The sequence below is a fragment of the Pollicipes pollicipes genome, unplaced genomic scaffold, assembly GCF_011947565.3.
Source record: "Pollicipes pollicipes isolate AB1234 unplaced genomic scaffold, Ppol_2.1 Scaffold_7262;HRSCAF=8765_pilon_pilon_pilon, whole genome shotgun sequence".
In the NCBI taxonomy this organism is placed as follows: domain Eukaryota; kingdom Metazoa; phylum Arthropoda; class Thecostraca; order Pollicipedomorpha; family Pollicipedidae; genus Pollicipes; species Pollicipes pollicipes.
This window is the reverse complement of record NW_023597055.1, coordinates 23,145,105-23,160,338: the sequence shown is the minus strand read 5'-3', so window position 1 is coordinate 23,160,338 and position 15,234 is coordinate 23,145,105. Positions and strand designations below refer to the sequence as shown.

The window sequence follows — 15,234 nt, the reverse complement described above, 5'->3', positions numbered from 1 at the left end:
ACTAGTGGTAGAGCTCCCCCCCATCTGCCTACCTTATCTTGAGCAATTTTGCCGCGCCACCTCTGCGCCCACTATGGGTGATACTTTGCATGGGGTAGGTGGGGAAACTCTCCCATCTTGAAAGTCGGCGTGGGAAATCTACACCAACCTCTAGATGCTCTGCAATACTTCCTGTAAAATGCCTATTTAGTCTCTGGTGTACCGCATATTACAAAAAAGTGTAGAAGTATATGACTACGCTTGTACTCTATCAGGTTATGTTTGCTTTGTATATCAGCTCTGTTGTGTTTGATATTTCAGGGCTGTTTCTGATGGGTGAATGACAATCAGCTCCAAGATATACTCGCGTGTACCACATCTTAGATAGTACGTCGGGTCACCAATCAGAACATGCATTGGCTTACCAATGCTCCCTGTAGTAAAAATATGAAAAGGGATGCAAATTCTAACAGACAAGTAGTATCTAGAGATATGTGGATTTTCCACGCGAACGTCTAACGCCCGCTTCCGGTCAGCGTTGCGACAGGGGCCGCACTAGATCTGACGGCAGCTGCACTAGAGCTGACAGCAGCTGCACTAGACCTAAGACCTAGCAGTAGCTGCACTAGAGCTGACAGCAGCTGCACTCGACCCGACAACAGCTATACTCGAGTTAACAGTAGCTACACGAGGGCTGACAACTACACTCGAGCTAACAGCAGGTACACTAGATTTGACGGAGGCCGCACTAGATCTGACAGCAGCTGCACTGGACCTACGACCTAATATTACCTGCACTAGAGCTGACAGCAGCCACATTAGAGCCGACAGTAGCTGTACTAAAGCTGACGGTAACTCCACTAGACCTAACAGTAGTCGCACCAGACCCCTTCCGACCCCTCGATGGTTTATAGGCTCAACGCTTGTATGTAATGTGGCGGGTAAAAGGTGCCCACACGCAAAGTTATCCCACAAGGGCTCCATATTCCACCATGGCCATCTTTAGTCGCGATGAATTAGGTATACGGATCCGGTCCGACGGCGTGCCGAAACGCTGGCCGGGCAGGTGGCCGGCGCCAGGCTGGGTGTTCGGCCGCTGGGTGTGACGCTTGTGAGGTGTGTTGCTTTGCTGAAACAATGCAAACGCTTGCGTAGTGTCCAAAAGCTCAAGTCCAAAAGCATATCTGCAACAAATACATCGGTGTGATCTTTTGAACGTTGATATTGCACCTTTTTTGTTTCCCCGATCTTTTAATAGTACCGCCACAGCCACAGCTGTGGATGCGTCAGTGGCTGTGTTGCAGAGGTTGCGGAGGAGGGAAGCCTGTCCTCGCACTCCAATGCTTGGAGGACAGCCAGGGCGCAAACAGGGAGAGGCCCTGATAGCAGTGCCTGGCCTACGCTGGCACATATTTCTGCATTTTGAGTGGTAATGATCGTCACGAGGCGCATATGTTGCACATAGAAGCCTGAAGAAATGGCGACCGACGCCAAAAGGCAGCCAGACGTGAGCGCGATTCACGTCTGGCGTATTGTGCAGGTTGTGTAAGATTCAAACGAGATTTGTTTTTTTTTCGTTATTTGGATAAGAGCCCTTCTGACCAGTGATGATCATTCAGGGCTATGGGATGAAGGAGAGTGGATGGCGGTGGGGCAGGACTACATGCGCCTAGGGGCCCCGCCGCTGAGCCCTGGCCCGCGCAGGGACCTCTCTGCGAGGTATGCACCGGGCACCCGGACGGTGTCCCACTCCTGGCTAGCGCACACAGTCTCTTATCCTCCCTCTTGCTTCATCCCACATCCTCACGACCCCCCGCTTGTTCGGGGTCGGCTAAGAGGGTCAGATGTCAAACACGAATCACGTGTTGTGCTACCTGATGGAAGAGGTTTGGCATGGCTGCCAGTTATTAGGAAAATATGACTTTCAATCGAATAGTGCCACACTGAGCCAGAACTCAGCATCTTTAAACATGGAATATTCTCTTTACAAGAGGGCTCAATCTTCGCATGGGGTTTTGAACTGAACTAGCCATTATAAAGATAATTCGGTGCTGTTCACAGCTGTGCGCTGATCAAGACCTAAAACCCTCTAGTTTCTGCACTACACGCCCATGAAGATGTGCATACTATTTCGTGCAGACTATTAGGTCATGGAGACTGGTATGTCGCCATAGAGCCATCATTAAAGTTTTGCCAACCGATAGGCCACGCGGCATTCAAGGCCAAGAAGAATATAATCGTGGAAGTACTCAAATGTGGCCTTCGTGAGCACGACTTCCAGATATATTGGTTGTCAACTGACCCTAAATTAAGTGTTCAGGCTGTGTAAGTTTAAATGACCGATCACGTTTTGTGCTATACAAGTAAAATATACTTTGCAGTCTAGGTCATAGTATCGTATTTTATTGTCCATTCGTCGCATCGCCTGTTATACAACACACACACACACACACGCACACACACACCACACACACCACACACACACAACAGAGTGATCAGACAGAGATGAGAAGAAGAGGAGAGAAGAGAGAAGACAGAGAGAACGCAGCGAGAGAGACAGAAAGAGAGAGAGCGAGAACGAGAGACCCCGAGACCGACCAGAGAATGGGAGAGAGAGTGAGAGGAGAAGAGGGAGAGAGAGAGGAGAGAAGAGGAGAGATCGAGAGAGAGAGATAGTATAGAGAGGAGAAGATAAGAGAGAGAGAGTGAGAGAGAGAGAGAGATATAATATATAGATAGATATATATAATATATATATATATATATAATATATATATATATATATATATATATATATATAATGCGCTGTAACAAGTGAGTGAGTGATGTAACGACCCGACGCTAGCGAGCGTTGTCACGTGCCGAAACCTGAAAAACCACCCGGTGGATGGTTGTCGAGCAAACAAAACAAATACAAAGATGAAAAAGTTTGACGTGGTTTCTAGTTATTACCAGGATAAGACTTGTAATCCAATAACTTCAGAATAGCGTCCTAACCAATGTGTTAATGCAGTTAACATCTTAAACTCACGGATAAATGTGCAAGGACACGAGAAAGATCCAAAACATGAGCACATACAACTACATGAGCTCAATATTTGGCTCACCAAACACTCCAGCATTGCCACGGCCATCTCTCGGGAAATTGAAGTACTACAAGTGAGTGTTGGGGTGGCAATTTCCCATGGATAGTATGTTATCACCTCAATGTCACACAGACGTCCCATGACACAGTCAACCAATTATGCATTGACGAGCATACTCAGAGAGACCAAAATGTTGATTTACAGAACTGTTGTTGTCTAGAGCAGTTTTTCACTTCAAGTGTACCAATAGTTAGGTACACTTGAATAGTTAGGTACACCTATATCAGAGCGGTAGCAGTGTGGCGCTCTGAAATGGTCTTGATACGACGCTCGTTCTCGCCCTCAAAGAGGCTAATCTGGTGAGCCATGATGTGACGAACGTGAAATCACCGATAGCTTGCATTGTTGGCTTGTTGCCCATTTTCCATTGAATGGTCGTTTGAATGCCTCCTGCAGTCTTGATCATGCAAAAACACAATTGTCAATGTTGAGTAAAACGTTGGCTAACTTTCATCTGAGACATGCTGTGTGAGCGGTAGTTTCACATAAGCAGCTTCTGTTTATTTCACCTTCCTCTGACTTGTTTCTAAGAAATCACCTTCCTTTGCTTTTTTCTGGGCCTTGTTTTTAACATCGTTGACGGATATTAAAGTGCTTCAAATCCGGATTCGAATCAGCTTCTGAAAGAAGTTTAGGTTAATCTGATTGGCTCAGCCATCCCCAATTTCAGAAAATGACGACTCTTTATACAACACAATAGAACATCATGCAATGTAATACAATGAAATACAATCTTATACTACAATATGCGCTGTTGTTGCTTTTTGTCCAGATTTTGTAGGTATCTCCTCTTCCCACCAGTCAGCCCAGCTTGCTTCAAGTGCTAAAAAAAAACGCTCAAAGCGGCGCTGATTAGGCCGGGAAAGCATTGCCGCAGCCCTGAGCGCAACGATCCTGTTCACAACCTCTTTATTGGTTCGCTAGTGCACCACCCCTGGGAGATTAGTCTTGCTAAGGGCCTGACGGAAAATGTCTATACTTGGCAATAGCGCAGTAGCTTAACATAACCAAGGAGCAGACGCCTCGTTGCGTAACGAAGGTCTGGACTGTGTCGACGGTGAACGTCTTGGGGCGTTTGTTAACCTACTCTAGGATCCGTTACGTAAGCGTTCATTTCGCTTTTTGTAGCAAGATAAATTATCGCATAATGATAAGAGATGAGATGAGAGACGAGATGAGATGAGGCACAATGAGAGAGATATGAGATAAATCTCGCAAAATCTCGTGTGTCAGCAAATCACGAGAGCTTTAAGAACCAATGCAATTCAGGCGGCCAGGGGTATACGTTCCCCTTTAGTTGGGGCTCTATCCCCGAGCTTTTGATCCGCCTCCCCCCCCCCCCCCCACCGCCCAACTTTGAGAAGAAAGTGGAACTAATCTGGAAGGAGACCCGTTTGATGACGTGTGTTGGGGTGGGGGTAGGCCTCGTAATTTCCCACTGCTCAGCCTCCCCTAACTTATTTTGTGGAACTACACCACTGGTTCAAGCTTCCGTCACCAGCAACCACCATCAGGGGACCACCAGTGACCAGCCGAAGAGGTACCGAAAAGATGGGAAGTATCTAAAGCACTAGTTAGCCCCTTTCACGTAGCGGTTTTAGAGAGGAATCTAATTTGATCTAAAATCTAAACATCCATGAAAACAGCACCAGCTACCCATGGTTTATCGACATGTGTATCAAAATAGGCGTCAGATTTTCTGCTCAGGCGTGTTTTTCTTTCGTTATCACGTACTTGTTCCGTCATTTCACATTTGTGGTACTTCATGATTAGGTTCCATTCGCCCGCCTGGACCAAACTAGATCTGGCACTTAAGTCCCAGACCAACAAGCCCTATTCGCGCTAGCGTTATTCGGCTAGTACCTGAGGCTTTTAAAAACAGTCAGCAAACTTAGCCTGCAAGCTTTTTCTTGTCATCATGCACAAACTTGTCATTTTAGGTTTGTGTATTTGGTCCCATTAGACCAAATGATAGGATACCCCAAGCGCGAAATGACAAATAGGCAGATCATGCTAAAAAAAAACACCTCCGGACGTGAAAAGTCGCTGGTATTTTGACAACCCTGACGACAAGCCATCGGCGAGCATTTCAGACTGGGCAGCAAATTAGGTCGCTGCCTGAAAAAGTTTGCGTGGAGCGGTCCACTGAGGCGCGCTGCGAGCCTGTTGTCGCGGTCCGCCCGAGTCCAGGCATGGGTCAGGTGTGCACGCTGTCGGCGCGTCGCCCCTGACCTGTCAGCGCTCCGAACGACACCGACATCGTGTCGGGCGCCGACCAGACGGCCGGTCCCACCCAGGCTGGGCACACGGCCTGCCGGCTCGCCTCAGGGGGTCGAGTCAGGGTATCGATCATGTTCACGATGGAACTTTTCCAATAAAGGTTAGCCCATCCTCGGGTCAGCTCTTCTCTGCACGGGTTGGCGCAATGTCGAGGCATTATCGAAGGTATGCCGTGACTCAGTGTGTATGTCGAGAGTGCACAGCCTGCGAAAAAATCCTATGAAGCACGCACGCGTGACACAAGAGCACTCGAACATTGATGCGTTGATATCTGTCCACCGCCCGCGGTGACATGTCCGTATCTGTCCACCGTCCGCGGTGACATGTTCGTATCTGCCCACCGTCCGCGGTGACATGTTCGTATCTGTCCACCGTCCGCGGTGACATGTCCGTATCTGTCCACCGTCCGCGGTGACATGTTCGTATCTGTCCACCGTCCGCAGTGACATGTCCGTATCTGCCCACCGTCCGCGGTGACATGTCCGTATCTGTCCACCGTCCGCGGTGACATGTTCGTATCTGTCCACCGTCCGCAGTGACATGTCCGTATCTGCCCACCGCCCGCGGTGACATGTCCGTATCTGCCCACCGTCCGCGGTGACATGTCCGTATCTGCCCACCGTCCGCAGTGACATGTCCGTATCTGTCCACCGTCCGCGGTGACATGTCCGTATCTGTCCACCGTCCGCGGTGACATGTTCGTATCTGCCCACCGTCCGCGGTGACATGTTCGTATCTGTCCACCGTCCGCGGTGACATGTCCGTATCTGCCCACCGTCCGCGGTGACATGTTCGTATCTGCCACCGCCCTCGGTGACATGTTACGTCGTTTTGTGTTGCGCTAGAACGTGCATTGCGTGTCGTTGCGGTGTCATATTCAGTGTCGTGCTGTGCTAGTGTTGTTCTGTCTCTGGCGGCGTGCTGCTCGGCGCCTGCCAGTGCGTTCTGTGCCTGCCCCATGCTGCGTATGCTGCGCGCGGATGCTGGGCGGTATGCAGCAACACTGCACATCGCTCACTTCTACCGTGAACGTCAATGCCACGTCCCACCACCTCATGTTGCATGGGCTGCGAGGGAGAGCACTGTATAGTGCCGTGCTGTGTATCTGCCAACTGCTGTGTCACGTGGCATCCCTGCAGAGGGACAGGACCGCATCCCCCTGTGACCAAGCAGAAGGCCGCCCTGATGTGTCGTGTGGTGTCTCTGCAGTTGGACAGGAATTCCTCCCCCTGTGGCCAAACCGTCAGCCGTTCCGGAGCTCGCTCCACCGTTGTTTTTCGGCCGCGCTCGGCCGTCGCCCGGCTATTTCGACCCACGCCGTTCAGGTTCAAGGTCGCCGCAAGGACGCCCGGCGCAAAATCAATGCCAAATCGGCGCGGGCCAAGAGACCTGTGCGAACCGGGGAGCGCGGACCCTCGCGGTACGTCACTTCAAACGCGTCCACCGCGGACGGCAGACCGCCCGCCGCCGCCGCCGCCGCCGCAGGTAGGCTGCGCCGCGCGGCCCGCCCGCCGGGCCCAGGTGTCTCCGGGGTCAGCGTTCGACGGCGGCGGCGGCGGCGGCGGCATTGATCGTGCAGCTGAGGTCGCCGGCCCGCCCACCGACGTCTTGTTTACCCGCAGGCTGCATGACGTCACGAGCAGGCCCGGAGATGGCATAGGTCGGAGGAGCGCGTCCGCGGGGGTTCACCGGGCGCTTTGAGCCGACCGACGGGGGCCGTTGAGGAGTCGACGCCGTTCAGAGCGTGGAACGGCTCAATATTCAGCCGGATGGAGGGTTGTGACGGGGCAGCCCGCGTGGTGACTCCCCGAGCCGAGCGTACATCACGATGAGAGCACTGCAAGGAGCCGACACTGTGCTGAGGTCGCCGCCCACGGATGTTTTGAAGACCCCGTCTTTAGTCTCGTCTTTAGAAGCGCGCACTCGTCAAAGCGTGTGAATGCAGTGTAAAAGGCTGGACGCTGAGGAAGCTACCCAATGCCAAATTGCGGGCACATTGGGCTCCAGCGACCTGGTTTGGGCTTCATTAGAGATAGAGTCAGACTTAAACCCGGGATCACACCCAACTTCGACGACGTCGGCGCAGAATTTTTGTCACATATGAAAAAGCTAGTCACGTGGAGTGCTATTGTAGACGGGGGAGATCATGTCAGAGACGTAGCCTGGAAAGAGTGAGAGGGTGGGGGGGGGGGGGGGCAAGACGATATGCCCCCTGATCCAAGAGATTTACTCCGGATGGTGGGCGATTTCGCAAGAACTTTGTCCAAAGTTCGCAAAAGTTCTGACAACATTTGATACTTGCCCTCTCTTCAGGAAATCCTTGTTACGGCTTGAAGTACGAGTTAATGTAACTAACAACTCCCCTTATTCTCATACGGCAGACGCACCCTGTTAACTGAGCTCAGTTTACCACAGGAAAGGGAGAATGCATGTCTCTGTCTCTTAACACGCTCTCGGGTTGCCGGCTGAATATCGTTCGCTCCGGTGGGGGCCAATTTCATCCCCCCTGAAATATCGAAAACTAAGATAGCCAGAGGCACCAAATTTACAGGATGGGATGGCCTGTGTATGAGGTCAGTCATGACCATGGGGTTGAAAAAGGCTATGCAAGGTCGAACTCCAGATTAGTGTCAAAAGCGCTCCCAGACATTTCCAAGCAACCGCCGTGAACCTAGATATATGTTCTAAGCAAAGGGTAGATAATGTTGATTTAATGTTGATGACCTAGTTTGACCTTGAGTAGGGGAACACGACCTCTAACCTACGAAGATGCTTCTATTTTGTCATTCAAATCATCGACAGGGATGGCGCCCGACGTGTATTCCTAAAATAAACATTGGCTTGGGGTATTTTAGGTCGGTGACCTATTCTGACCTTCCAGAAGGCTATCAAACATGTCTGCTGTGATCCCTGTCATTAACAAAATCGAAATGAGCACCAGAGCCTACCATATACAACAAGCTCTCGAGTAAAAAAGCAGGCCGGGTTTGATCTCGGTCCTCATACCTGAACCTCGGTTGATGGGGCGTGCAATGCCAAATGTAATTGGTGTATTGACTGCGGAACTATTTTAGAGATGAATGGCTTTGTCTAACACCCCGTTGTCACGTCAGATTGAATGATTCACTGCAAATGGACTTTGCTGATGGCCATGGCCTGACTTTGACCTGCCATAGGTCAGCGACCTCACAAGTTATATTTATTGTTTTAACAAAAAGATTTGCTCTTCAATTGTCTAAAGCTCTGCAGTTTGGCGCGGCTACGCCACGCCGTTTGAAAGACATTCTGGAGAAACCTTCATGGGGTCAATTGACCCCCACCCGAGCGCGTGAGAAGTGCCTTAATGAGAAACACCTAATCTTCAAGTTCAAAAAGTTTGGGACTTGCCCCTTCTGTCCCAACAGAGGAGGACTCAACATGCATACCAGTACTCAGTGGCGTAGACAGGATGTGGCCTAGGAGGGGTCAAATCGGGTCCTCCTTTCAGCCCTCTTTGTCGCCTGGATCCGTTTTAGCGACCTTTTTAGAGCTTGTATTCTATTTTGATGCATCGAGGCTCATTTGTGCATCTTAGAGCACCTGCGTCTTAAACTGCCAAAAAGTGCTGTACAGAGGAACCAACAGCCTTCAGGCAGAGGAGAGGGGGGGGGGGGGACATGGCTGCAAAAGCCCTTCTCCCCCTCCAAGGTCACACAATTACCAGTAGTGTGCAGAACAGTAAACGCGCCAATCAAAATCACTTGGAAACGAAACTAAGACAACTTGAGATGCCACGTTTTAAAGCCATGTTCGAACACGGAAGTTGTGCCGTTAAGACGCTTTGATTTCTGTTTATTTGTCGTGTGAAAAGGCGTAAAAGCGCAGCGTCATGACTTATTTATTTGAGACACCCTAAAAAACTTTAAGTAATATGTATACAAGTGTATAATATTTGTACAAGGTGAAGATTATCATTGACTGACAAATAAGTCAATCAGGATCATTCAGATTGCGTATCTACGACGGAAACTACTAGTCAGTCGTTTGCACGAACATCTTTTAGTGCAAACGCTACTCTTCAGTCTCCTTTAGTTCTGGGGTACTACGCCTTCCTGCATACAAGCTGAGGAGGACGCTCCCGTCCCTCGTGTGGCTACGTCCGCTACACAAACTTGCATGAGGCGCCTTTAACATCACCATGGCCTGCCGCAGTGCAGGGAGGGGCAGATCAAGTCCGCGAACTTTTGTCAGATAGCGTTACGCATCGTCGGATCCAGACAGGCGCGTGTAACGCAGTGCATGAGCTACGAGTATGTGGTCAGGAGCTTACAACTTGCGGTGTGCGCATGCCGTGCGGCAAGCGACACCCTACAATTTGAGAGCTACACGCCACTTACGCGCAACTTGCACACTACCCAAGTTGTGCGCACTTGGAATACGCTAGCATCAGCCTCTATGCTATTGCTCTCGTCTGACATCAAGTCAGGACCGAACGGTGGCCGGCGAGCATGGTTTCATCATGTTGGTTTGTAGGTTGACACTGGCCACACGTGCCAAGCGTGTGGCCAGTGTCACATGGTCTGGGTGCCATGCGATTGGCACCTGGCGCATGAGCTATGCTCTACTACCAGCGTCCACTACTATGTCCCGCGGCTGCAACAGGACTGTTGCACTTGCAGTTCATGTTGCCCATTTGCAGTTCATGCGGAACTCCGGGGGGCCTGGCGAACGGCAGCGCCACCAGTGGTCGCTCTTAGCACTATTGTTATGTAAAACATCTCCCCAGATGGCTTTGGGACCGATGTCAAAATAAAGGAGCTGCAAGCTGAGTGTCCCGCGAACTTGTCAGACCGAATCCCAGCTCGGCCTGAGGTCCACGCATCAGTGTCTGGCACAAAACACCGGTCATACAGTCTTGACCGCGTGGAGCTCCGCTTGGCTGAGACTGCTTCGCGACCACACGTCTGCATGGCTCGTTGGTGACACCAGGAGCGCTTATCATCCATCAGGCGGTGACGAGACAGCCGGTTACCAAAAAAAACATCGCGTTGTTGGCACAAAAGCCACTAACCAGGGTGTGATGTGCTCAAGAATGCAGGAGACACCACAGAGCCACCGTTTCCGACCACATTACTGCAAGCAGTAAAAGCACGCATGGCGTGCACCCGACGAAGAGAGCAGCTCCATTTGTTGTTTTTCGTTGCTTTAAATGCACTAGCTCTCTGCACTTCTCATTTCCAGCTCAGCGCGTGCTGTATCAAACGATAACTCAAAAAAGTTGTTTTGGTATTACGTAAACGTGGGGGCTCACGGGGCCGGTGCACTCATGTTTACCACCTTACCAATGCACATCAAAGATCCCAAGCATACAATGGAATCTTTTTATGAAATATCAAATTACCTTACATAACACGTTTTATTGAGGCGGGCCTTTTTGAGATGGTGAAGAAAAATGTGTCAGCTTTATGAGTTCTACTGCTGCCTAAGCACCGCATGGTCCACCGACAACTCTGTGCTATCGCTCTATACAGCACGCTTTCGCGATCACAGCTCGACCATCACCCCGACAGGCCAGCAAACGAGCAAACAAGACCGCTGGGAGTCGCTCTCGCCTGCACACCTGCACTCGCTCTCTCGTTTTCCTTGCTCGTTCGCTATGCCCGGATCAGCCCGACAATGCCTACGCGAATGAAGACCTTACAGGAAACAGCTCGGTCATTCAGCTCGTCAATGAAGGAAAGAACACATCACATATGAAACAAAGGGAGGTGCTCAACGCCGACAACGCTGCCCGATCCGTCGCCCACCGATCACCGTCTGCTGCATTAGTGCTGCTGCTGCCCACTGCGCGCACCGCTGAGCACGCCAGGCGCGTTTTAGCAATCTTTATTACCGCAATCGCAGCCACACGCCACACGCCGCCAAACTGTCCGCACTGGGACTCAAATGCGAGGTTCGGTAGCGCGCAGGCAACCGGGCGATGTCCGCCGCATGCACCCCGTCAGGCACCTCATGACCCCGCCGCGTCTGGGCCGACAGCGCAGGACAGGTCCGCCGACAGCCCGGTCAGGGGGAGGGGCAACCCCACTTTCAGAACATGACAGGCGTGCGAGCGGATGGGGAGAGGGCAGAGCAAGACAGCGACCTCCAGAGAAGCGCGTTGGGCCACCTCACGGACTGGAGCGGCGGGGCCCACCACCTCACGGACCGGGGCGGCGGGGCCCACCACTTCACGGATCGGGGCGGCGGGACCCACCACCTCACAGACCAGGGGCGGCGGGGCCCACCACTTCACAGACTGGGGCGGCGGGGCCCACCACTCCACGGACCGGGGCGACGGGGCCCACCACTTCACGGACCAGGGCGGCGGGACCCATCGCCTCACGAACCGGGGCGGCGGGACCCATCGCCTCACGAACCGGGGCGGCGGGACCCATCACCTCACGAACAGGCGTCACACGATAACGGCGGCCCTCACGGCCACCCCAGCGCGGCTGAGACCGTACGGCTGAGGCGGCACGGCTGAGCAGGCCCCGCGGCGGTTCGGCATCAGAGCGACATCGAGCCGCCGTCCGCAGAGGAGCACACAGGGCGCCGGTGGCGCCGCCGGCCGCCAGCGGGCCGGCACCAACCCGCAGCGGCCCCGGGTCCGCGCCGCGGGGCTCAGAGCTGGCAGTCTGACCGAGACTGGCTGGCAGGCGCGGGGCGCAGGCGGGCCACGGCTCCGGGGGAGGTGGCCGCGCACCAGGCCAGGGCCACACAAGCACACGCACACACACACACACACGCACACACATCTGAGACCCCGCCTGGCACGCCGTCTTGGTGCAGTGGGCAGGGCAAGGCGACACTCTCATCCTACCCACCACGAGCCCGATCTGTGTCTTATAGTACACGCTCATCACATGCACGTTTGGAGAACGGAGTCCGTACTCAGTTACGTGACAAAACGGCGTCACCAGCGCGCTTGGACAGATGGCATACCCACATGGCTCAATTATGCATAAGTAGCCTGGTGTTTCCTTTATTCAAGAAGCGGTAAACATTTTGCGGCACTACATCTAGGAAAACGTCATTTAACCAACAAATTAGGTACAAGCCAGAGCTGTATAAACATTTTTGATAGCCCCTTAAGGAACGAACACACATTGTGGCAGGCCTAAATGTCAACAGTCACCCTATCACGGTACCAACAGATGAAGTGTGCACCGGGATTTCAACCGCATAGCCCATTCAACGCCAAATAAAATTTAAACAAGTCCAAAAGTAAACTGTTGTAACGATTCGGACTTTGTCGACAGCGCCGCCATTTTTCCTCTCGCTTTTCGCGTAATAAACCGAGCCCGACTGACTTGGTACCGAACGTCGACACAGGGCGGGCCCCGCGAGTCCAGCCGCTGCCAAACGAGAAAGCGCGGCGCGTCACAGCTGGCGGCTGCCTGCTGGGCGCCGTCCAGCCGGCGCAGCAGCTCATGATTCCCGCAGCGCGCCGGCGCGTCCGCGGGCCCCCCACCGCCAACCGGCGCTGCAGCCCATCTACCCACCCACCCCGCCCGCGCGGCAACCGCACCGCCCGCGCACACACCGCGACGCGACGCTACACTACCGGCTCCGACCGCTGCCTGAGGCGCGCGCACGGCTGCCCCCGACTGATGACGTGACCAATGACGTCACCGGCCGGGGATCCGAGCACGCGAAGGCCGCGGCGCCGACACGCTGTCCGGGCCCGGCGCCGTGAGATCGGACCGCGCGAGCGCCGGGCAATCCCCTGGGCCACGCCCCGCCGCTGAGGCCCCACCGACAATTTAGTGGTCACGTCTGTGCACGCAGGCGCACACACGCGCACGCGTATATACACACACACACGCACAAAACAGCGCCGGTCGCCGGCCGACTCCGGCTAATAATTTGGGCGGCGCAGCTGGCGGACGAGTTCATTTAGCCTTAGGTGAGGCGGGGTCGTTTGTGGGTGGGCGAGTCCATGACCACGTCGCTGGGGGAGGACGGCGTGGCCGGACGTTTCACTGCCGGCGAGAAAGCACAGCGTGAGTCAAGTGCCAAAGGTCAGACAGGTCAACATCGCTCCGTCGACACTGGCAGCGATCGCACAGGGTGAGTGGGGCCAAATCGCTCCCCACCACGGCGCAGATGCGGGCAAAAAACCGACTGCAACGCGTCATTGGCCAAGAAGTGAACGAACATTCGAATCATGCCGCCTGCGTCACTGCCAACATCAACACCGCGAACATCAACCAATCGCCAGAGAGCCATGTGGAAGTTCGTCCGCCATACAGCACATAAGCCGACGTCGGTTGTACGACAATCACCTGCGGGTTCGGCCGCACCGCTCCGCCTGCGGGCCTACGCTGGTACAGACCTGACCGAGGACAGGCTGCACGGCCCGGGGATTCAGTACAGACCTAGCGGGAGACAGGCCGCGCAGCCCCGGGACTCAGCGGTGCTCAGCAGCCCCGCCGACCGCGGCGCCGGCCTGACCTGTGTTCTGCTCTCCTCTGCCCCAGGACCTGACCCATTGGCCTTATCGACCCTCGACTTCGTCCGGCCTGACCTGGCCCTCGCCTCGTCCGACTTAGTCTGAGCTGACCTGACCTGCCGTTCCCCGCGCGTCTGTGCTAACCTGAGCTGTAGTCGGCCGGGGCCGGGGAGCCGCTGGCGTGGCGGCGGCCGGGCGACGAGCGGCGCCGGGCTGGCGACGCCGCGGAGGCGGCCGGCGACGGCGGACGGAAGCTGACGGCCGACATGGCGCCCTGCAGACCTGCCGCACACAGACGACACGTCACCATTCACCGCTACCGCACTCAGGTCAGGTGTTCCGGGACACGGGTCAGGTGTAACGGGACACAGGTCAGGTGCCAATGGACACATGTCAGGTGTAACGGGATACAGATCAGGTGTCACTTGACACACGCCAGGTGTCACTGGACACAGACCAGGTGTCACTGGATACAGGTCAGGTGTGTCGGGACACAGGTCAGGTGTCACTGGACACGGGTCAGGTGTCATTGAACACAGGTTAGGTTCATTGAACACAGGTTAGGTGTCAATGGACACATATCAGGTGTAACGGGATACAGATCAGGTGTCACTGGACACAAGTCAGGTGTAACGGGATAAAGGTCAGATGTCATTGAACACAGGTTAGATGTCACTGGACACGGGTCAGGTGGAACGGGATAAAGGTCAGTCGTCACTGGACATAGGTACGGCCCGGGCAGGAATGCCAAGTTTCTGGGAGTAACTAGTACAACGCATCACAAGCAGCACGGCCGCAGCGCGGCAGCTCGGACCTCGTGGCAGCATAGGACCGCCACATCAACAGACGCCAGACACACCAACCGCACGTGGTCAGCGTGAGCATTGCAGCATGAGAACGAGAAAACGAGACAGAAGAAAAAAGAAAGAAAACACAACAACAGAACCCTGTACGTCACACAAAGGACGGGGTTTGACTTCGAATGAACGTTGCGCACTGGTTTTCATTACAACGACGCCAGGACGTCGTCAGGGGCGACACCACCGACTGCAGAGGAGCGTTAATGAACGCTTGGCAGCGTCAATGAACGCTTGGCAGCGGCAATGAACGCTTGGCAGCGTCAATGGACGCTTGCCATCTCACAGCAGGGGTTTGGTGCGACCCCGGTGGTACCGCCACTCACTGGAGCCCGTCCGAAAAGCGATCAGCCATCTTCGGCCACGTCGATTGCCTTCGGCGGCTTACGCGGAGGGCGCGAAGTCCCCCCGACGGCTCCACGCTACTGGGCTACGGCGGCAATGCCAAAAACCAGGCCGTGGCTTCTCGTGTGTGATCTGTAATTTGTCACATGCGCCA

At 54.0% G+C, this 15,234-nt stretch overlaps 1 long non-coding RNA gene across 1 annotated transcript; it reads right to left on the bottom strand.

The window, feature by feature from the left end:
- Nucleotides 1–10,782: 10,782 nt before the first annotated feature.
- On the bottom strand, nucleotides 10,783–14,078 carry LOC119113811 (uncharacterized). The gene is made up of 3 exons (XR_005095967.1): nucleotides 14,023–14,078; nucleotides 11,825–13,408; nucleotides 10,783–11,794 (listed from the first exon to the last, which is right to left on the bottom strand). It is a non-coding gene; the product is annotated as an uncharacterized LOC119113811 (long non-coding RNA).
- Nucleotides 14,079–15,234: the final 1,156 nt, after the last annotated feature.